The sequence below is a fragment of the Labrus mixtus genome, chromosome 24 (genome assembly GCF_963584025.1).
Source record: "Labrus mixtus chromosome 24, fLabMix1.1, whole genome shotgun sequence".
NCBI lineage: Eukaryota > Metazoa > Chordata > Actinopteri > Labriformes > Labridae > Labrus > Labrus mixtus.
The window spans coordinates 6,403,814-6,427,193 of record NC_083635.1 but is presented as its reverse complement, the minus strand read 5'-3'; the positions used below and the strand labels follow the sequence as shown (position 1 = coordinate 6,427,193).

Here is a 23,380-nt window from a genome sequence, read left to right as displayed (position 1 = left end):
CTACATACATACCTATGATGAAAAGAACCCACATACATTCATTAATGGTAAATAAAACAACTACTAAGGATTCTTTTAATGAGCTACATCTGGTTATTTGGTATACTCTTAAAGGTACAGGTAAAGGTACTGCTACAGGAAGTGACTGTTCAAACAGGAAGTGCCCTGCCTATAAAGGAAGCAGGAAGTTGAGGGTTCCTTCTTTAATCTTCAAGACTGCACACAGCAGGCAGCAACAGAAATGTAAGTTCCTTCACTTTACTTAAGTTAAGGTTTAGCATGTAGCTTAACATTAGCCTTGTTATAATTTGTTGCGTATTGCATCTGATTGATGTAACATAACATGTGGCTTAGCATTAGCATGTAGCTTAGCATTAGTAACAACTAAGCTTTCTTTTGTCCTGTATTAGTTTATTGTTTATTGTAGAACTTTGGTAATGACTAAACTAAATGTTCTCGTCTTGTAGTTTTCACTCCTTCTTCAATCTGGTGAATAAATGAAAAGAGGAGTTTGTCTGACTGTCAACCTACGTGCACCAAACAGGTGGAGGACTGTACACACACCTGTGGAGGATGTAGAGGACCATCTCTTTACTTCCTGCACTGGCAGCGTGATGACGTCACCTGCAGCCGGACGAGTCGAGTGACGTGAGGTCGGCTCCCTTCAGGTGGTGCGGTGGCTCCCTCCTTCAGGTCCGGCGGTTCCCTTCTGGTGCGGTGGCTCCCTTCAGGTGCGGCGGCGGCTCCCTCCTTCAGGTGCGGCGGCGGCTCCCTCCTTCAGGTGCGGCGGCTCCCTCCTTCAGGTGCGGCGGTGGCTCCCTCCTCCAGGTGCGGCGGCGGCTCCCTCCTCCAGGTGCGGCGGCGGCTCCCTCCTTCAGGTGCGGCGGTGGCTCCCTCCTTCAGGTGCGGCGGTGGCTCCCTCCTCCAGGTGCGGTGGCTCCCTCCTTCGGGTGGTGCGGTGTGAAGGTCTGAAACTGTCACTCACCTTCTTTAAGTCTTTGTTCTTCACACACTCAACCAGCAGCTCTACAGAGAGAATGTTAAAAATGTTTGATTTGCATTTTAATTAAAAATAGAAACTGTTTTAAGTTTGTTCAAGCTGTTTCAATCGTCTTGTTTAATGTTAATGATTTTCTATTAGGAAACATGCTTATTGCTTAATGTTAACTTTCATTCATCAGTCCATTTTTATTCACTCATCTCCAAATCACAAGGAAAGTTATCTCCAGACACTGTACAATAACAAACATTTGGTACGTTTAAACTAATTGTGATGTGTTTTTTGTTTAAAACACTTTTAGGGGCAGCCTGACCAAAACAAGATGAAGAGCTATTAACATGTATGCTACACCACGCTGCCTCACCTGCTTCAACATCTGGTGAGTATTTTTCTTGGTTATTGTTTTTATTTTAACTGTTTGAGTCACAGTCATATTCTTTTAAATTTTAATTTGACTCTCCTTGATGTAGATGTAGTGATTCTCTTGACCTAATTAAATGATAAAAAATTAGTATCAGAATGGCCCGTTTACTTTTCACGTATTGTACAATCCTAGCTGTAAATGACCCATAGATGCAACCTGAACTGAACTTTAAACCCTGATGTCTTTGTTTCTTGTGTCTGATATTCCAGGTGTTTCCTCGCTCTGAGAACTCTGATCTGTGCTGCAGCTGGAAGGATTTTCTTTGGATTAAAGTTTACCTGTTAACTAACTTGTAGCTTTTCTGTGCAGTTTTCTTTATAGATTTAAAGTTTTATTGTCTGTTTTCTCTTTGCCACTTTCATAATAAATAAAATGTTAAACTCTTAATTTGTCTCATGTTTGTGTTGTCAGCATCTTTAATTCCTAAAGTTTTGTAGTTGTTTCCTCCTTTGTCACACACAGCTGTGAACTTGTTTGAATATTTTATTATAAAATTTAATGTAATTAAAGACTACAATAAACAAGTTTCCTCAAACAGACATGAAAGCTGTAAACTACTATAAATAAAACACAGCTGGCAGATAACCAGAGCCTCATCACAGATGTAACACATCTCTCTCCTCCACAGGTACAGAAGTCACTATGACGCAGAATGAACACAGCAGTAGTTTTATTACAATAAAATATTGAACAGACATGAACTGTGTTTTTTCTATACATCAGCACAATACAATAAGGCGTCACAGGCGTCCCCATTGGGTAGGAGCTCAATGCTTTCTTAATGTTGTTTTATTATGTTCCAGGTTTTAGGTCTTATAGATGTTTAGACTCAGTTATTTTAATCATTTCATCCTTTTTGTAGTGGAGGAACATCAGGTGTTTAATTAAATAAGGATTATAAAAATGTAGTATTTCATTAAACACCTGATGATCCTCCAAAAAGGATGAAATGATTAAAATAACTGAGTCTAAACATCTATAAGACCTAAAACCTGGAACATAATAAAACAACATCAAGAAAGCATTGAGTCTCCTACCTGAGCAGGAAGACGGCCACCGACGGGGGATCCTCCTGGAAGACGTCAACAGAGTTCCTGTTGGAGAAGAAAAACTAATTTTAGTTCATCAAGTTAATAAAACTCAGAAAATGTTTGTGATTATACAACATTGTGATGATTGGAATAAACCTGAGTTTCATCATTCACTGTAAATTATCTGTGTTTAACTTCACTTTAAGGGTTTTCTATGAGACTGAAGCAAACTTAAATTCAAAGTTTAAATGTAGAATATAATATAGAAACATGAAGTATAAGGTCTTAAGAAACATCTTTACCATACATTAACTGTCACAATAACAAAAACTCTAATTAAAGTTAAAGGTTTAAAATAAATGCATTATATCGTTTATAAATCACTTTATATAGAGGGCGCCCTCTGGTGGTTAGTTGTTGGTTACTGCACTTAAATAATAAATTAATCAGACTGCTGTTTCTTTGAGTAAATTAAACACAGAAAGCTGGATGAAGAGCTTTTACTTTTTAAATAAAATAAATTAAGTTTGTTCATATTACTTTATCAAGATGAACATTTAATCTCTGAGCTCTGTGAACAGTAATGTTTACAAATTAATTTGACCTCGGATTAACTAATTTACATATTAGTCAATAAACTTAAATTGAGGTTATTGTTTTATTTCAACTCTTCAATCTAATATTAGTTTAAATTATAAGTTTTGTTTTAAAAGTGGCTTTACTTTTACCCGGTGTTTAAACAATTAGTTTAACAGGAGAAAACAAGTTCAAAAGTTACCTTCATAATATTGATAAATGTTATCATCATCTTACTTTGACGATGTTTCCGCTTAACAAACATTTAGCATGAGCATTAGCCCACGTGTTAGCATTAGCATACAGCCTCACGTGTTTCTATTTTGTGTCTTTTCACACAAAACTTTGAATGACTCACTGAGTATCTAGACTTCATCTTTCCTTCCCCGGCTCCTTCTTCTTCCGCCGCTTTGTTCGACAGCCAGGCTGCCCGCGGTCCGCACCGCTTACCTGGTCGAAACAATGATATACACACCTGAGAACACCTGAACACACCTGGGCGTGATTACCGGAAGCTTCGACCGGAAGTGTCGCAGAAAGTTTCTATGGTAGAAATGAAAAAGTTATAAATAAGAGGACACATAAACAAGACTAAGTCAAAAATCAAATGTTTTATTGATAAAAAATATTTCTTAATGTAATTTACTTGTTTTTATGTTTTTTTAAACTTTGAACTCTTGGTAACCAAGCAACATGAGGAAGTCAAACTCGGGTCACCATGGTAACTAACTGCATTCGTTAGCAGGGGACGAAGCTAACCTGTTTTCCGGTCTTTAGGACACTGACTGAATTCTTACCCACAGATAAATTCACTGCTTAATGATGTTTACCTCCAGTTTCTCTCTTCCTTTCCCTGTCGTTCTCCAAAGTGTCTAAGAAGCAGATAAATGAAGACACGGGATGAGTGAAAACTTTGTACTGAAGCTCCGAAGTTAGTTTGAGATACTAATGTGTAAAGATGGAGTTTAAAGGTGAAACTGCGCCCTCCTGTGGTCACTCTGTGAATTACTGCATTTGGATGTTTTTTTTTCACCTTTCTTGTTCTAGATACAACAAATTCAAACTGCTTTCTTTGTTTTATTTCTTTATAAATAAATGTGACTTGACTTAATCACAGATAACATATTTTTTAAATTATAAAGCAACTGTTTACTGCTTATGTTAATTAAAATCCATTGTCTGTTAATCACACATGCATGTTAGTCTCTCAAAGAATCTGAAGTGTAACTTCATTGATTGCATATTCTTGTGTACGTTGGAGCATTTCACTACTGAGGAAGAAAGCAGATTGTGTTCCCATGACATATTAGGCAATATATTTTTCTTATTTTCTTATTAGTGGTAGATAATTAAAGACTACAATAAACAAGTTTCCTCAAAATCAAAGAAAACAGACAATGAAAGCTGTGAACTACTATAACTAAATAAAACACAGCTGGCAGATAAGGGTTTTTGTTTTGAATCCATGTCTTTTTAAGCCTTTTCTGCCTCGTAATTATCGGGCAAAAATATAAATTCTTTGACTTCCAAGTAGAGTGAATGTAATCACTCAAATGTGTCTAGAAGGTGACTGGTTACTGCACTGACCTGTATCTAACTTAAAAGTAGTGAGGGTCTTTACCACACCTCTAAGAGCAGATAAAATGATCATCAGAGTTCAACCACTGACGAAACAAAGACACTGAAAGAGAGTACAGAAAGAAGACTTGGATGAAATGAAGAAACTTCTCAGTTGACAGTTTTGGTCTCACTCCAAGTCTGCACTCAGAAAGAAGAAAAGCAGAGCAGAATTGATTTGCTTTCTTCAGAAGAGGAAAAAGAAAAGAGAGTGTTGCTTACAATCAGAGGACAGGTTATTCTGTCTTAGTCTGTCTTAGACAGACCCCTTTAAAAGACAGACTAAAGGGGTTTCACACTTGCAGAAAACTCCTGATATTTGCAGGAGGAGCTGTATGTGTGAATGCAAACGGACACATTTTTCGTTTGGACTTCACCCAGAGTTTCTCCTGACAGAACCCTACTGTAGTATTCTTTTCAACAGTTAGTCAGAGTGAGCTGATGTGAGAACGCAGCAGAATATTATCTGGAATATTCACCTCGGGCCAATGGGAGGGGGAGTGACGTTTATATCCTGTGACTGCTGCTCGACCACAGACTGTCTGCACGCCACCTCTACCATCTCCGTGCTCTAATGAACCTGCTGCTGCATGTTTCCTGTTCTCCAGTATGTTCTTCTCCACTCTTTAGTTCAGATTGTGATTCTGTTCAACTACACGTAGCATTGATATAAAGACAAATATTCTCATTATAGCGTCGTATACCTCAGGAGACCCCTCGCCGCCCCCCCTCCTGTCTGACAGTTGTAGTCCCCAGCTGTGAGGTGGATATGTGAACAACCAGATCAGGAGAATCTCCGGAGCAGTCGTCCTGAAATGATCTAGATATTTTCAGGATTGCAGATGTGAAAACGACTTAAATTCACATCTTTGCATGTAGAACAGTTAAATTCATGCAAATGGAGTACATGTTTAGATTTTTATACTTTCTGATTAATATTTCTTTCTCTGTATGTTAGATGTCATGCATGCAACAACACATAAAGAAAATGACACTTAAGCTGATGCACTATTCAGTGTAGAGCAACAAACTGAGGCTGCCTCTACCTGAACATCAAGCTCTTCAAATCCAAGCAGATTGTTGGTCTGAGCAGAGCAAGAGGAAGAAAAAACACACAGCAAAACTTAGCTCCCATTACTGGCCAAACCCCATAAAAACATCTCCAAATTTAAGCTTTGGTTACTGGTTTGCGACACGACAATACTTGAAGCAACTGCATTTAAGATCAATGAGGACAAAATAACAGATAAATACAGACAGAGTAAAGCTGGGTTTAAATTTCTACACATCTACCGGTTCATCTCAGATGGACATATCATGCAGTTTACTCGTCTACATTCATCTGAGGTGTTGTTTCTTTACAGGTGATGAATTAACAGAAATCTTCACCTGTAAAAAAAAAAACCCTGTGCAGACTGTCAACAGCAGTATTTAAAGAGGTGCTCACAGAAGCTGGTTCAGCAGCTTATCAAAATACTCACCACAGCATCAATGTCTCTGGGGCCGACTAACTGTGACAAAGCCCTGTAGTCATCAGGAGACATGGGCAACATGTTGTCCTGCAGTCTGGACGGATGTCTGAACAGAAAGCAAATCCAAATTAAATCTGCTCAATGCATTACCAATAACATATCTGACATGTGTTTAAAAAGTGACATTCTCTGCTCACACTTCAGAGACAGAAATGAGCTCTGTCTTCATGTAGCTGCTCCTCTCTGGATTGTTCTCCACATCCATGGGCTCCTGAGCTAAAAGTCAAATAAACACAGATTCAACATTAACAGCATTTAGTCCCCAATAAGCATTAAATAAACGTGCAGTTTGCAATAAGATACTTTGCTGAAATTACAGCTAATAAAAAACCTCTCATCAGCTCGTTTGTATAAAAGGTCGAATGTTTTTACGGCACCTGCAGATTGTTAGTTTAATAAACACTCTTAAAAGAAGCATTAATACTTGAAATGTAAGACAGCATCATATTTTATAAACAGATCATATGATTTTACTGTGGAACCAGAACACTGGAGCTGGACATGTGAGACTTACTCTCTGTGTGTGCAGAGCGGGTTCTCGGGGATGTTCTCGGCAGCCATCACTTTGTAGGTACGGATGATGTCGAGCAGAGAGACGGCTGACAGCTCCTTCTTCGTGTACGGCTCCACAGAGTGAAAGAGAGAGAGAGGGAGTAGGAAACTGTTCTTCAATTTAAATATCAGAAAATGTCAGATACTGAGCGGAAAGTTTTGGGGGTAGCACAGCACGACCTATCTGGGCATACTGTATGTTTCTGGTTTAATGCTGGTGCTAAAGGGAGATATCTACTGGATCAAAGAGTCTCACATTCTTCCTTTACATAAGACATGAACAGCATCAGTCCTTCACTCACTGCAGAGGTCGTATTCCATCCAGGTAAAGGTGAAGGCTCCCTCTCTGCTGCTCTCACTGAACCTGAGCAGGAAGGTCCCGGGACACTTATCACTGAGCAGAGCCTTCTCCCTCTCCTTACTGATGAAGCCCATGATGGAGCTGCACACACACACACACACACACACACACACACACACACACACACACACACACACACACACACACACACACACACACACACACACACACACACACACACACACACACACACACACACACACACACAGAAAATGACTCTAACATCCACTCCGCACATCTCAGAAAAGTGTCTTCACACTGAAGAAAGACGGCAGCACTCACCCGTCGTTCCAAAGGGGAAGCAGGTGTCTTTTAATCACATCCAGGATTCCTTCGATCCACAACCAGAAGGAATACACTTTCTCGTTGGCACTCTGCTTACAGACAAATACATTCAGTTCAAAGAGAAGATGTAGTTTTAACTTTATGATGCACCAAAAAGACTCCATTAGTATCTGCTAACCTGTACATGTTTCTCTTATTGCAGCTTTTGGTTAAATTACAGATTTGAATACAGATTTTATTCATTTTTAACTTGTGGTATTGAAAAGTCTCACAGATGTTGACGATCTTAAATCTCAGGCTGAATGGGGCTCACCTTGCAGAACTTGGTCCAGGGGATTTGTCCCTCTGGGTTCCTTTTTGGCTTTGGCTCCTGAAGATAAAAAAAAAAAAAAAAAAGTTAAAGGCCTGTTTGAAAGTCCTGCAGGTGTTTATCTGTTAAAGAAAACTATTTCTACCGAGCAGTTTGTCAGCCAGCATGTTGAGCTGCTCCTGGTTCAGGCCTCGCTTGGTGACGGAGGAGAACTGCCAGCTGAGGACCTCGGACAGCTGAGACCAATTGGCCTGCGGAGCGCTGAGGGAGAACTTCAGATTCTGAGGGAGAGGAGAGGAAAGAAGAAGAGATGGAAACACAAAAAGTCAAACCATTTGGTTTAAAACTTCAGTTAAAGATACTCTGTTACGAATAGAAGACCTTTATTCAAAACCTTACTTCATATAAAAAGCACAGGCATCAAAATATACTCAAAATGCAAACCGTAAAACAGCTATACACGCGTCAACATTTAGATTGTATTCATGGTCTGTTTATGAATTTAAGGTGGCAGCTGTGAAACTTGTTTAAATCATTAAGATATCACCTAATTGTATCTTTGATATTTGTGATAAGTAAACATCTGTAATCATCAATGAGAGTCCTGGTTATGTACCCTGGGCTCGGAGGTCAGCATGTCGTACCAGAGGATGGAGGCCCAGCCGCTGGGCAGCTGACAGACGTTAGAGATGACAACAAGGGACATGGCCTACAACAACAAAAACAGCAACAAACATCAGGAAATAATCATAAACAAACTCATTATCTCTATAGTTTGACTGTTACTGATCATGTCCACTAGATGGAAGCCAAACTATGCTGTTTCATTTAACATCCAATATTTCCCCACTTCCGTTCGGGGTCGATGGAGACAGTGTACGAACCATTTGTAGATAAATTAAATTAAATACCTTCGATTGTCGACAGAATAGCTAATGCTTCATTTTTCAATACATATATGAGCTAACTACGCTCTCAATACTACCCCCTCCCCACCGGATCGTGGGTTGGCGGCCTGCCAGAACAACCCCCCCCCCCCCCCCCCCCCCCCCCCCCCACACACACACACACACACACACACACACACACACCCCCTCCCCTCCCCACCGGATTGCTGATGGACGGTCTACCACCCCCTTGCTCTCTATCCCTCTTCCTGCATCTTATCCCATCTCTCCCCCTATCTCTTTCCAAGCCCGGCGAAGTCTAGACCTGTGAAGACTGTTTCATCATGAGCCGGGGATCCGGCCGAAGATTTCTGTCTTTTAATAAGTCAGTTTTTTCTTACCACTGTAACTTTTGCTGCTTTGCTAAAGTGCTCATGATGGATAGGCCGGATCTTTGTAACATAACAATGAGTAAGGTCTTTTACCTGCTTCTTGTAAAGTGTTTCTCGAGATAACACTTGTTATGAGTTGACTCTATACAAATAAAAATTGATTGATTGATTGATTGAAGAGTGGGAAAAAATCTAATGTTTTTTAAAACACAAATGTAGTTCCACATTTTGTCCATTGGGGGCAGTATAGACACAACAAACAGTGTAAAGATGGAGAATCTGGCAGATTTACACTTAGTAAAAACACATTTAAAATAAAAGCTTCAAACACTTTATATTATAATCAAAACATTTTAGATTTTCTTTCTTTTACTACCGACACACACACACACACACACACACACACACACACACACACACGCACACACACGCACACACACGCACACACAAGTATCTATAGCAGGATTTTGTCCAGTACCAGAAACTCACTGCAGGGGATTTATGTATGAAAGTCTGTAGTCTAATCTAAAGTATGTCACATTGATAGATGAAGCAGACACACTCGCCGATCGTCTAAAAACGATCCTTTGTCTTTTTATGATGACCTGCCGGGGCCAAGTTTACCCACAACTTTATACTGGTTATTTGTCAAAGGATATGCGGACAGGAGCCACTTACTGCAGGTACATTTCCATCTCTACTGAACTCTATTCACTTTAACTTGTTGTAAACTCTGAAGTGGTCCATTATTTCAGTTTGTACGCTGAAAAAACAACACCCAAATGAAACTTCACTGTCAGCAAGAACAAAAGCAGCCTTTGTTTTCTCTGACTAGTTTGTGGGCTTTTTCACAGAGAATGATTTCAGTTGAATTATTCAAAAGTAATTGATTTTATTAACTGCTCAGACTGACTCTCTGATCTCCGCTCAGTGTAATTATCACATAAAGTTACTTTTAGTTTAATATTTGGTAGTAGTAAAACTAGAAATAGTATAGATTTTAATGTAGTGAAATATTGATTCAATTAGTTTAAGTTATTTTTCCTGATATGTTTTATATCAGGAGACTTGGCAGGTAGAATAACTGTGTTTTTAAAAGTGTAAAAGTATTTCTCTTCCCTGCACATGTTTCTGGTAAATTCATTCATTTACACATTGTAGAGATGTTGTTACTTCTACTTAAGTTTACACTTTTCATTCTACACACTGACTTGGTTTTTCTAGGATGTACAGAAGAGATTGTACGGGCCCATCTGGCGCTCCAGGTTCGGTCCGTTTGACATCGTTAATGTGGCGACTCCAGAGCTCATAGCTCAGGTAATCCGACAGGAGGGTCGGCATCCAGTTAACATTTACTTATGTGCTTTGAATATTTTACTCACTGATATTCATTCAACCTTTATTTATACTCGAAAGATCATTGAGGGGCAACCCTCATTTACAATGACATCGAGTAACTACAGAAATCATTTAAAACAGACATTAAATCAAAAATAAAAACAGGGGACAGATAATACAAGACTGCTAAAATCAGTCTACAAAAGGCTAAAATGTACTAAGATAATTAAGCGAGTACAAAACTGCAATAAAAAAACACACTTATGTAAAACAGTTACAAACAGAGGTTGGGAGGCTTAAAATCAGGTTTCTAAAATGCCCAAAAGGTAAGAGTTCATTTCCCTCAAGAAGATGCTGGATGTTGTTCCATGAGTCCGGTGCAGAATAAGAAAAAGCAGATTTTCCCAGTTCCGATCTGACTCGAGGAACATTCAACAGTAAACGTCTTGAGGAACGTGTCTGGTAACGCCCAGTCGAGAGATGGATAAGTTCTGTCAAAATGTGACCATTACATGACAGGGGGTATTATAAATGTTCTAACCTGCAGGTTCCTCTTAATCTTGCGGATGTTGTAGCAGGAAGTTTTCCAGGGCGAAGCGGCTATGTTGGTCGTCGAGCTGAGCCAGGAGGTCGTGGAACTGAACTGTGGCTAAGGAATCCTGCATCGCCACTGTGTCCCTGAAGAGGCACGGAGCACAAGACAAATGAGGCTCTGATCTCTATTCTTGTAAAGTAAAAACTTTTGTTCTACTTTACAAAAAACCCCTCTCACCAGTCGATGCTCTCCATCTACTTGCTCAGGTATTGCCTGATGTCCATGGGGAACGAGTCATCGTAAAGCTGGTCCACCTGCTCCAGGTACTTGCAGTCCAGCATCTGAAGCTGGTTCCACTGCGCCATCTTCTGGTGAACAAAAGCAGATTCATTCAGTGTTAAGAGCTCGGACTTAAAGGTTCGTTTAGGTACATTCCTTTTTTAAAAAGGTTGAATAAAAAGTAGAACTCAGAGGAAAAATAATAATCTGTGTGAACTCTAAAATAAAGAAACTATTTAAAGTTTACACAATGTCTGAAATTATGATTATGTAGTAATGTTATTGTTGCTATTCAAGATATTTCTCAACATGATAAATATTAGAGAACTGATGTTGCATTAAGTTTTAGCTCCTCACTTTGTGATCTTAAAATAATGAAATAATGCAACAATTTGATAATCATATCTGTTTCCCGTCCTTCAGGTTGAAAATGAAAGGAAAGGAGTCAGGTTGAATGAACTCTTGAGGTTAAAGACATCTTATTAGAATGAGCAACTCAACTAAGTGAAAGGCTGGATTCATTTTTCTCTAAGTTCAACAACCCAGCTGCTTGACTGCACCGCAAGAGACCGGAGATCACAAGTGTTGACTGAATAATTATTCTGGGAGCAGTCCCTCCTCCTTCTTGACTCTGTGCTGCTCAGAGAAAACTAAAGTGGAGGTTTTATCCCGGAGGATGTGGTAAAATCACATAAAAACAAATGTAAAAACAAATAAGGGGGGAAGATGTATTCACTCTCACCAGAAGATTCTTGTATTTTAGATTTTAAAAATGTGAAATTAATGTTCTTCTCTACAAAAATGGAAAAAATGATGACTTAAAAAAACCATAATGCAAAAGACAGATGTTAATTGACCCTGGATTTGAGAACCTGCAGAGAATAATATGTCTTAACTTCAACTAGTGCATAAAACTGGTTGTTCATTTGTCTTTGTGTGTACCTAAGTATGGCTGGTGCATGTGTGTGTGTGTGTGCTCTGATAGGAACAGGTATAGGTGTGTGTGTGTGTGTGTGTGTGTGTGTGTGTGTGTGTGTGTGTGTGTGTGTGTGATGTATGGTTCAGGGTCCTTTTATAAATGTGTTTTGGATTTTATTTAAGATTCTGAATCTATTTGTTCTTTTTTTATTATGCATTGTGTTTTTTTGTATCTTCTGTAAAACACATTGAGTTTACAGTTGTATATGTGCTATACAGATTAAACTGAATTAAATTAAAACATGCTTCTTCTGCAAAACATGACAATTTAGGAAATATATGAACTAACAAAACTTACTTTATTTATGATTATTATTCCTTATTTATAAGATTGCAAAGTTGAATACAGAAGGGGTCATGGTAAGTTTCCTCACTGCCCCTAGCAACAGTCACTGCAGCACAAATCTCACCTGAACTTACCTGAGCAATCTAATTTAAGTAAACAAAATATCATCCAGAAATCTTTTTTAAACAGAATTCCTCTATATCACTATAATAACTAACACTATAGAACAAAAGACACTGAACTATCATAATTTGTATTGGTGAGTGCAGTCTACATGTGATTCACCTGCTGTAATAATTAGGACATTAGATACAGGTGTGCAGGTAATAACTCATTTTTGGACTTCCAATGGGTGGTAAGGGATAAACCACTATGAAAAACTTACATTTTGCTTTAAATAATTACGAGTCGAGATAGCTAACAAACCGACTTTAAATAGGTATCTTTAACTCCTTTATCGTTTGAAATTATCAACTTTTAGCACCAAGTTTAACTCGTCATTTTTAGTCAGTGACAGTGCATCCTATTACGACCACGAACAGCAGATTTAGTCAGAATATTGTCATAGCGGGAGATAATATGTGAATAAACCTACCTTTAGGTCAGAGGAAACGTGAAAATATCTGACAGAAAAAGTATTTTTAGTTCCTAAAAAGGAAATTGTACAGCTTCTTTACCAAGCAGCTCCTCAGCCTTCTTTCGGTGTTGTGTACTGTACTTTAAAGTACAGCTGTGCAGAAACAGCGTAAGCCAATCATCGCTTAGGATCAACAACATGAGCCCGCCCTTTCATTTTCAACAGCCAATGAGAAGGACGGACGGTGGCTATTCTGTCAGTTAGCAAGCTCACCCTGATACCGTTAACAAAGCGTGTGTTTTTTCATGAAAATACTCAGTATATGTGCAAGATAAAGGAATAAACACTTGTTCTTATGTGCTTAATCGACTCAAAGGAAACTGTCGCTTGTGGACGTCCTGTTCCAACAGCAGAACAAAAAGCGTTTGGGTCAGGACTCCTGTGAAGCACATCAACACTCAGGACATCTGCACTCAGCTTCCAATCAACATCAAGCCTCCCTCTGTGATCACAGTTCCTGCCCTCATATCATGATCAGCTGATCATGAAAAGAAAAACTGTCCTTGCAGTTTATGCACGATTTTACCAGCCAGTCAGTGATGGTCGTAAACAAAGAAGGTTCAGATGTTATCCATACCTGCCTCTCCATGGAAGCAGGTATGAGTTGAAGTTTGGATCAGAGCATCCATGCAAACCAGTATATTTTAACTCCTACGCAGCAAAGAGTTTTTACTACCAACATCATTTTCATAACAATTGAACTTAAAAGTAGAGAAAGTCCTTTAGCTGCAGTTCTTAAAATGTCGACTGGATGCAGCCTCATTCTGACTAATGCAGGAAAATCATTCTGTCCACTGAGATAAAGATTCTCTGTGGCAGCTTTGGAAAAGCTAACCAGAGGAGTCGATGGTGACTTATCAGGTTAGACTCGTGCTTTACAATTAGGCTAGACTAAAACACCAGGCTGGTTTTGATTCATCGCCAGCCCCTTTGCTGAACAACATTCCTTCTTTTTCTCTTTTTCTCCCGACTTTCCGTCACTACAGTTCTATCTGGAAGAAAAGACAACATTTCCCAAACATACAAGATTCAAGTAAAGGACACAGAAAAAGTAATAAACTTTCTCAACTGCACAAAAAGTTTTGATTCAAGATCATAAGCCCTTTGTCCTCAACCCACTTTATTACAACTTAACTTGTCAAACCATGCTTTGAAATGATCCCAGTTGATGTCATTTTGCAGTCATGTGAACACGATCCGGATAATTGAATGGAACCGGACAACTCTCGTGTCAAGTTGTTTGTTATACTTCCAATGCGTTGTGCATTGAAGCTATAAAACACCAAGCTTTGAAAATCTTTTACAATACTGCACTTGCATTCAAACATGAAGTCTCTCAGCCCAACACAGGCTCAGCCTTTCACTTTCAGTAATACTTCAATTCCACCCATTAACTCAGAGCATGCTCAGACAACTTACTCTCTTAAATTATTATGCTGCAAGGAAAGGCAGAGCAGCAACCACAGGGTTAGTTTCTAGTTGACAAACTGACTTTGCATGCTTAATGCTCCTGAAGGTGTTTTCTATCACTCAAATCACTGTGATGCATATCAGCACAGATCACAGAGAGGAGTTTGAAAACAAGCTTTGGGACGAGGGAAGGACAATCTGACAGCTCAGAGTCCTTAGGTTCATGTTTAAAAAAAATAAAGGCACACATGGAAGACGCAGGGATTGTTCTGGTCAAGGTTCAAGTCAGGACAAGTTTTCATAAGACAGGAGGACACGAGACAACAGGAGACAATCTATCTGTGCACTTTAGAATATGTGCTCCTGTAATGTTTCTTATGTTTTATCTTTGTTTAGTGATGAATGACTTTCGTTGTATATTATCTCTTTACTAACACATGTGCTTGCGTTCATAGATGTCATCGAGTGCGTCAGATTTGGACAGCATCAGCACAAGTTAACAGTGCGACACATGAGGAAAAAACAACTTCATGAAGGTGACAGTTGCCTCAAAGCTGTGAACTTCCTTGGTTTTCTGTAATAATTCCCCCATGTTCACTGCACTTTGTGGACATGAAGTATGGTTTGTAATGTCTCAGGATGCTCCAAAGAAGGCATGATGCATGGAGGAGCTATGCTAAGCACATACATGCAGAGCTAAAACCTAAAGTAGGACCACAGTTTCTGTTGTTTTTATCATATTTTATGTTTTAAAATCAGCTGTAAGCCAAACTTGTGAATTAAGAAACAACTTCAGAGTCCTGTCCTTGGAAGTAATCCTTGTGCCCCTTTCTAAATGGGATGCTACTGGGTCTTAGTTTAGACTTGAGACAAAATATTTTGCATCCCTTTCACTGAAAACAAAGCTTCTGTGTCCTGCAGACACCAGGGTCTCCTCAAGAACAGCCACAGTGGTCGACCACCATGGATGGGAGCTTTCCATAGATTATCTGCTCTTTGTGGTTAAAGTACAGCATATTGATGGGCGACATTTTGGTGGGTGTGCAGCAGGGCCCTGCAGTGCCCCGCGGGTTGGCCTTGTTCACCAGGTGAGCTAGAGGACTAACTCTGAGTCCGGGGATTGTGTGTTCGAACCTCACCTGGGTCCAGTGAATTTTAAAGTCCAAATACACCTGGAGAAAATCCCAAAGTGTGAAGAGCATCTGTGGCGTGGTGGATTAGATTCTTAACTCTGAAGGCACCCATGGTGGAAGTGCTGAGAAACAAAGAAACATCATCACAATATTTTCAGAAATTGTGGACAATCAGCTCTGATCACAGTGAATGGAGAGGCCTGTTATTAACAGTCGTGATGGGATTACTAAATCACTCCACTTATTCATCATTTTTTAAGGTACTTGTACTTTACTTTGAGTATTTTCTGCTCCATTTATTTATTGTGATAAAGTTCCCCATGATTATATAATGTAATAGGCTACATATTGGCTTTACTTACACGAAACATGCTGCATACACACACATTCATTATGAATATGTGATGGCTAAAAATAACGACAGCTAAGTGTTTTAAAGTATATATTTTATTATAATTAAAAGCTTTGTTGTGCTTCAAATGAGCTACATGATATTGAAGGTTTTAACTCTTTGTGGCTGTAATGTAACTTCTACACTTTACAACCATAGACTGTAAATATTACAGTATAGCTCACCTGGAGGTTAACAGCCTCGTCAGGTCTGCATCATGCATCATATTACACTGCTGCCCTCTGCTGGCACTGGGTTACAATTACATCCATCAGTCACTATAACACAAATGTTTCCTCTTTTTTTCCACCACATAAATGTGTGGAAAATATAAATAGTGCAGTTACTTCTGTATAGCATACAGTAGTTTACCTACCAATATTTTCAACCATCTTTTATACTTATCTCAGAATATGTTAAAACAAACTAAATGAAAAGACTTAATCATTTGTAAATGTTTGGAAATTAAAGTGACTACACCTATAACTACTACAAGATTGAACATGTGTTTGTAATGTAAAATATTAGTGTTTTGTTTGGTATAAAAGCAGGAGTGTTTGGATAATTTCACTAATAGACAAATCATTTAAACAACAGATCCACAGATTATAAATCTAAAAATTAATGTTTTATTTATTTTCGGTGTTTTACTTAATTTTGTTATTGTTATTGTGTCTCCTAATTCACAATGACTTCTCTACGTCGATACGACCTTTACCTGGGAGTGACACGCCCAACGTCACTTCCGCTGCTGCGCATCACGCTCAGGTGTGCTCCTCAGGTGCGCCAAAGTTAATATCGACCCTGTGACCACTCGAGCGGATGACGGGTGTCCGAGTTTGGATAAAAATGCTGCGAAAAGAAGAATTGAAAACGAAGAAGAAAAAACTAATGCTAATGCTAATGCTAACTGAACCATAACAACATCGTCTGTCTGAGAGATTCAACCAAAAGTGAAGAGAAAGTTGTTGTTTGAACTCAACATTCAGGGTTTTCTTCTTGTTTCTTTGTACAGGTGTGTGCAGGTGTTTCCTCGCTCTGTGCTGTAGCTCTGAGGTAAAATGATTTTCTAAACATTACTGTTCACAGAGCTCAGAGATTAAATGTTCATCTTGATAAAGTAATATGAATAAACTTCATTTATTTAATTTAAAAGTAAAAGCTCTTCATCCAGCTTTCTGTGTTTAATTTACTCAAAGAAACAGCAGGCTGATTAATTTATTATTTAAGTGCAGTAACCAACAACTAACCACCAGAGGGCGCCCTCTCTATATAAAGTGATTTATAAACGATATAATGCATTTATTTTAAACCTTTAACTTTAATTAGAGTTTTTGTGACAGTTAATTTTGTAAGTCAATAAAGTAATTTGATATTTAAGATTACATCATTGTATGGTAAATTATTTATATTAAAGCTGCATTTTTACCTTTTAGTTAATTAAATTAGTTTTTAGTTTTTCTTCATGAAAATACCACAAACCTGTTTATTGATTGAATTGAAATTATCAATTTGATTAAATCTGCTTATTTGATTAGGATTTAAATATTTGATATAAGAGTACATCTTACAGCTCAATGAGATAGTTCAGATTAAACACATAAATGAAAAGGAAACATTTACAAGTTAAAAAGGTTGTTTTAAAATTCTTCTTCCTTGCCTTGATTTTATTAACTTTCATATGCTCATAACTCTTCTTCACCTACCTTATGTGCTCTATTATATTAAGTTCATTTATAATATCACAGATCAATTACAACTCTGAATATATATTATATATTATATATATGTATAGAGCAGTTTCTTTCCCCCCAAAGCTCGATCAGGTTAAAGGTAAACAAACTTGTAGAACTTATAATATAAGATAAATCTGTTAAGATGTTTCTTAAGACCTTATACTTCATGTTTCTATATTATATTCTACATTTAAACTTTGAATTTAAGTTTGTTTCTGTCTCATCCAAAACCCTTAAAGTGAAGTTAAACACAGATAATTTACAGTGAATGATGAAACTCAGGTTTATTCCAATCATCACAATGTTGTATAATCACAAACATTTTCTGAGTTTTATTAACTTGATGAACTAAAATTAGTTTTTCTTCTCCAACAGGAACTCTGTTGACGTCTTCCAGGAGGATCCCCCGTCGGTGGCCGTCTTCCTGCTCAGGTAGGAGACTCAAAGCTTTCTTAATGTTTTATTATGTTCCAGGTTTTAGGTCTTATAGATGTTTAGACTCAGTTATTTTAATCATTTCATCCTTTTTGATCAGCTAGAAGTCGATTTAGAGTTGAGGAACATCAGGTGTTTAATGTAAAACTACATTATTATTTTTTAATCTATAAGGTATCGTTAGTCGACAGCTTATGTTAGCTACATAGCGTTATGTGTTTTTGTATGTTGATGTTAAAGCTGATTTAAGGAGTTATGACCTCCTTTAGACATGGACATCCAGTGCTGCTATTACTTCCTGATCTAACGTTATCCTGAAGGTAGCATCAGTGTCCTGAATGTTAAAGTGAACTATTTTCCCTGAAAATGATTTGAATCACTTCTCCTTTGACGGGTTAAAGAGAGTTTAACTTTTAACAGGACACTGATGCTACCTAGATCAGGAAGTAATACCAGCGCTGTATGTCCATGTCTAAAGGAGGTCATAACTCCTTATATCTGCTCAACATACAAAACTGATAACACTTTGTAGCTAACATCAGCTGTTGACATCGATAAGACCTAAAACCTGGAACATAATAAAACAACATTAAGAAAGCTTTGAGCTCCTACCCAATGGGGTTGGAGGATAGTGGGGGTAGTAGTGTAGTAACCCCCTCACCTGTGACACCTTATTGTATTGTGCTGATGTAACGTGTCATCATGAGGTCATCATGTCTGTTCAATATTTTATTGTAATAAAACTACTGCTGTGTCCATTTTGGCACATTTCTTTAGAGTGCTACTCACACGTTTAGCTGTGTTGCACATTCCATGAATGCACGATGCTTACAAGTTATACCTCGTTGTAAAGGTGACCGATCAGGCTTTCCAACGATATAAAATACAACACCAATTAGTATTATTAAAGAAATAATTGACAAAATAATGTTTCCAGACTTTCTGAGGAGTTTATTTCCAACAGTTATCAAAGCCACAGAAATCCTTCAGAATCAGCTTTATTGGACAGGTATGCTTCAACACACGAGGAATTTTACTTTAGTAAACTGAGCTCTCTTTGTACAAAGGTATAATATTAAATATCAACAATAAACTAATAAACAAAGACTAATATGTACAAGGCTAAATAGGATAGTGGTGCAGTGGTGAGTAGTGCAAAAGATGGTTAAGTAAACATGAGGTCATCCTTCATTTTAGAGTTGTTGCAGGACGTGTCAAACTGGCTCAAAGTAAGTGACAAAGGAAGGATATCACATGAAACAAGGTTTAAAAGGAAGTCAATTTATTATCAAATAATCATAATTATGTAAATCAGTCATGAATGCAATGTGTGGATGAGTGTAGTGTTGTAAAGTGGGAACAAAAGCAAACCAGTTGGTGGAGGCCTGGGAGAAAGAGAGGGGAGACACGTTAGACTGGAAGCCACTTATAAGCAGAGTCCTGATGGACTCAGGTGTACCCAGGTGGACTAACGGCCTTCCTGACTTCACCTGCTGTCTGCCAAGCCAGGAAGACAAACAAATGCAGACTTGAACAAAACAACACACAGATCCAGTAAGAGAAACATAATCTGCATCTGTCTCTGTGGCTCAGGAGATAGATGGAGGACTTGGAGTCTTGAGGTCGTGGGTTCGAATCTTATCAGGACAAAGTGAATTTTAAAGGTGTCAGTCCTAAATGAAAGACTCAAGAGGAGAAACATCGTGAAGCACCTGCCAGTATGGATCCACAGTAAAGACACACACACACAATTATCTTAAAGGTGTTGGTCCAAAGGAAAGACTCAAGAGATCTGAGAAACATAGTAAAGCATCTGTCTCTGTGGCTAAAGAGATAGAAGGAGGACTTGGAGTCTGGAGGTGGTGGGTTTGAATCCTATCAAGACTCAGTAAATTTTAAAGTCTAATATCTGAAATGATGAAGATAAATACGCCCGGAGCACATATCATAGTATGAAGATATCGGTAGTGTAGTGGATAAGATTGTGGTTTCCAAGCTCTGTAGATGGTGAGCATAGGTTCAAATCCCACTGTGTCTGGTGATGGAGGATTAGAATCTTATCAGGCAAATTTTAAAGTCAAAATCTGAAATGACGATGATAAATACGCCCGGAACACATCACCAAGTATGAAGGGACCGATGGCCGAGTGGAATTGTCCCTGCATCTGCAATGGGTACACGCTGGTTCGAGTCCAGCCTTCACAGCATTGGCACCTGGAACAGCCAGTTCCCTGTGGTGTTTTATGAGTAACACAAGTACGGGGTTATAAAAAAGAAAATCAAGTGTGTCTGAAGTTTTGTGAACATGTCAGACCCTTTTTTAAAGTGTTGGATGACTTAATGTACTAAATATAGTGTACTAACCTAAATTCATTAATCATCCATTGTTCCCACCATGACATAAGATTTTATTTATTATATATACACATATGGTCAATCATATATTAGGATAATATGGTTCAAAGTTAAAAGGAGCATCAGTGAAGTCACTAGAGACACTGTTTACATGATATGTGAACACCAAGAACACCTCTCCTCTCCCTGGATCATTCAGGGAACAGGAAGTTATAAAGGAAACAGGAAGTTGACGGTTCTTTCGTCAATCTGCACACAGCAACAGAAATGTAAGTTCATTTACAGAAGTTAAGGTTTATCATTAGCATGTAGCTTAGCATTAGCAACAACTTGTATTAGTTTATTGTTTGAATTTATATAGAACTTTGGTAATGACTAAACTTCTTGTGTCTTGTAGTTTTCACTCCTTCAATCTGGTGAAGAAATCAAAAGAGGAGATCATCTCTTTGCTCCCTTCAGGTGCAGCTCCTGAAATTCAAACACAAAGTTTACATTTAGTTTGGACAGACAAAGACAAAGTTTACATTTAGTTTGGACAGACAAAGACAAAGTTTACATTTAGTTTGGACCGACAAAGACAAAGAGGTTCCTCATTGAACACGTGAGTATGTAGAAATGAAAAGGTTTGGTATCATCTATCTTTAATTTTTTTCAAAGTCAAAGTCAACTTTAATGTGAATTTCAAAATATGCCAGACATACAGTGGAATCGAAATTTCGTTTGTCTCCGTCCCGCGGTGCAATACAACCAAAATAAGGTCAAATAGATCAAATAAAATGAGGTAAAAATAAGATAAATAATATTTACAGTAATAAATTCTAAATTGTGCAAAAGGTACAAAATGGTAAATAAAATTAAATGTAAATAAAAAGTAAACTTGTGCAGTAAAGTGATTGTACTTTTGAGATGTTAGCTTCAGAGTTATTAGTCCAGAGTTCTGTAAACTTGTGTATCTGTATCAAAATGTTTGATTTGAAATAAAAACTGTTTTTTAAAGTTGTTCAAGCTGTTTCAATCGTTTTCTTTGGCATGTCATGACTGACTGTGTGTGTGGATTATTAAAGTCTGTTAGTCAAACATCACTCACCAAACTCATCATACTGAAGGTGTACAGCTGCAGAGAGACGACAGACACGGCGGCTACATGCTAATGCTAAGCTACATGCTAATGCTAAGCCACGAGGTATGCTACATCAGTTGCAATACGTCACAAATTATAACAAGGCTAATGTTAAGATACATGCTAATGCTAAGTTACATGCTAATGCTAAGCCACGTGGTATGCTACATCAGATGCAATACGTCACAAATTATAACAAGGCTAATGTTAAGCTACATGCTTATGTTAAGCTACATGCTAATGCTAAACCTTAACTTCAGTAAAGGAACTTACATTTCTGTTGCTGCCTGCTGTGAGCAGATTAAAGAAAGAAGCCTCAACTTCCTGTTTCCTTTATAACTTCCTGTTGATAGATCCAGAGCACTTCCTGTTAATAACCAGAGCACTTCCTGTTGATAAATCCAGAGCACTTCCTGTTAATCACCAGAGCACTTCCTGTTGATAAATCCAGAGCACTTCCTGTTAATCACCAGAGCACTTCCTGTTGATAAATCCAGAGCTACAGATTCACAGATATAAGAAGACCGATGAGTTCAGACGTTCAGAAACAAAGCTACATGGACAGACAGGTGATCATTCATTTGATTTCGTCTGGTTGTGTTGGATGGATGTTTCTCGATCTTTCACTGAGTCCATTTGAACTTTTGTGATCTGTTGGTTTGGTGACCTCAGCATCGTTAACAAAAAAAGGCCAATCAGAGTCCACAGTTTGAAGGTCTCGGTCTGGGACTAGAAGGAAAAAACATGAAATAACTTGACTCCCCGGTTACGACCACAACCTTCCCGGTGTTAAGTGAGTAAAAGGTTCCCTGCACACACACATATTTGTGACTCTGTGTGGTCTTAGTGTGGTCTTGACTACAACACTCAGCTGAGTTCAGACAACGAGGACCAAAAGCTGTTGGGTTTTTAAATGACACTTTAAATGGGGGGATGAAATACTCAGCACAGTCTGCTGAAGGCCCTTCAGATCCTCTGATCTGATCCTCTGATCATTCAGCAGTCTGGACAGAAAATGTGGATGACTTGAGGACACACATACTAATGAATAATGGAGATGTGATGTGTTAGCTGGTACATACATGAGCTTCTGTAGTGTTGCATCTTTCTCCAGCTGTCTGTCATGAGTCTGCTCCAGTAACAGGCCCTGGTTGAAACAAAAAGGAGGAAAATAAAATGTATAATGTGGCCAGAGTTAATGTTGCTGTCTGCTTGAGTGTATGAAATCTGGCACTTCTAATTGAAGTAGTTTATGATTGTAAATGAATGAGCTCGTCCATCATCCTCTGCTGGTCTTGGATCTGGTCTCTGAGGCGGCTGAGCTGCTTGTGGTGAGCTGGTTCTCCAGCTGCTCCTCCAGAGTTTTGTGGAGATGTATAAACGGATTTGTGTCCTCACCTCGATGTCCTCGTCTCCATCATGTCTCCTTGTCATTGGCCTGAATGTTTGTGTGGGCGTCGGCCTGCGTGCTCTCCAGCTGTTTGCTGCGGTTCACCAGAGACTTGACCTCAGACTTGATCTTGATGTAGAGCCGAGCTACGTTGAACTCCTCCTCCACCGCTGAGCCGTTCCCCTTTGACTCTGAGGACTGAGGATGAGGGGGAGGTTACAGACGTTGAGAGTGTGAAAGATGTGTGTGTGTATATAAATGTGTGTGTCCGTTCTCACAGCTCACAGACATCAGTGGTGCCGATGATGGGGCTGATGTCACTGCTGCTACGAGAGTAGGACCAGACACACACACACACACACACACACACAGACACACACACACTCACAC

At 38.6% G+C, this 23,380-nt stretch overlaps 3 long non-coding RNA genes and 1 pseudogene across 6 annotated transcripts; 2 read left to right on the top strand and 2 right to left on the bottom strand.

Annotated features, from left to right (window-relative positions):
• The first annotated feature begins 148 nt into the window (after nt 1-148).
• LOC132959446 (uncharacterized) lies at nt 149-1,720 on the top strand. 2 transcript variants are annotated; one of them, XR_009667006.1, is made up of 4 exons: nt 149-243; nt 468-653; nt 1,302-1,379; nt 1,634-1,720. It is a non-coding gene; the product is annotated as an uncharacterized LOC132959446 (long non-coding RNA). The 2 variants fall into 2 exon arrangements; XR_009667005.1 differs by having other exon boundaries at nt 150-243; nt 468-648.
• Nucleotides 1,721-2,088: 368 nt separating this feature from the next.
• On the bottom strand, nt 2,089-7,331 carry LOC132959447 (uncharacterized). 3 transcript variants are annotated; one of them, XR_009667007.1, is made up of 7 exons: nt 7,035-7,331; nt 6,695-6,804; nt 6,318-6,396; nt 6,130-6,226; nt 3,833-3,903; nt 3,390-3,574; nt 2,089-2,518 (listed from the first exon to the last, which is right to left on the bottom strand). It is a non-coding gene; the product is annotated as an uncharacterized LOC132959447 (long non-coding RNA). The 3 variants fall into 3 exon arrangements; XR_009667008.1 differs by lacking the exon at nt 7,035-7,331 and having other exon boundaries at nt 3,862-3,903; nt 6,695-7,026; XR_009667010.1 differs by lacking the exons at nt 2,089-2,518; nt 3,390-3,574; nt 3,833-3,903; nt 7,035-7,331 and adding an exon at nt 5,557-5,733 and having other exon boundaries at nt 6,695-7,026.
• Nucleotides 7,332-7,671: 340 nt separating this feature from the next.
• Nucleotides 7,672-11,205, bottom strand: LOC132959879 (signal transducer and activator of transcription 1-like; annotated as a pseudogene).
• LOC132959450 (uncharacterized) lies at nt 9,567-10,358 on the top strand. The gene is made up of 2 exons (XR_009667013.1): nt 9,567-9,650; nt 10,192-10,358. It is a non-coding gene; the product is annotated as an uncharacterized LOC132959450 (long non-coding RNA).
• Nucleotides 11,206-23,380: the final 12,175 nt, after the last annotated feature.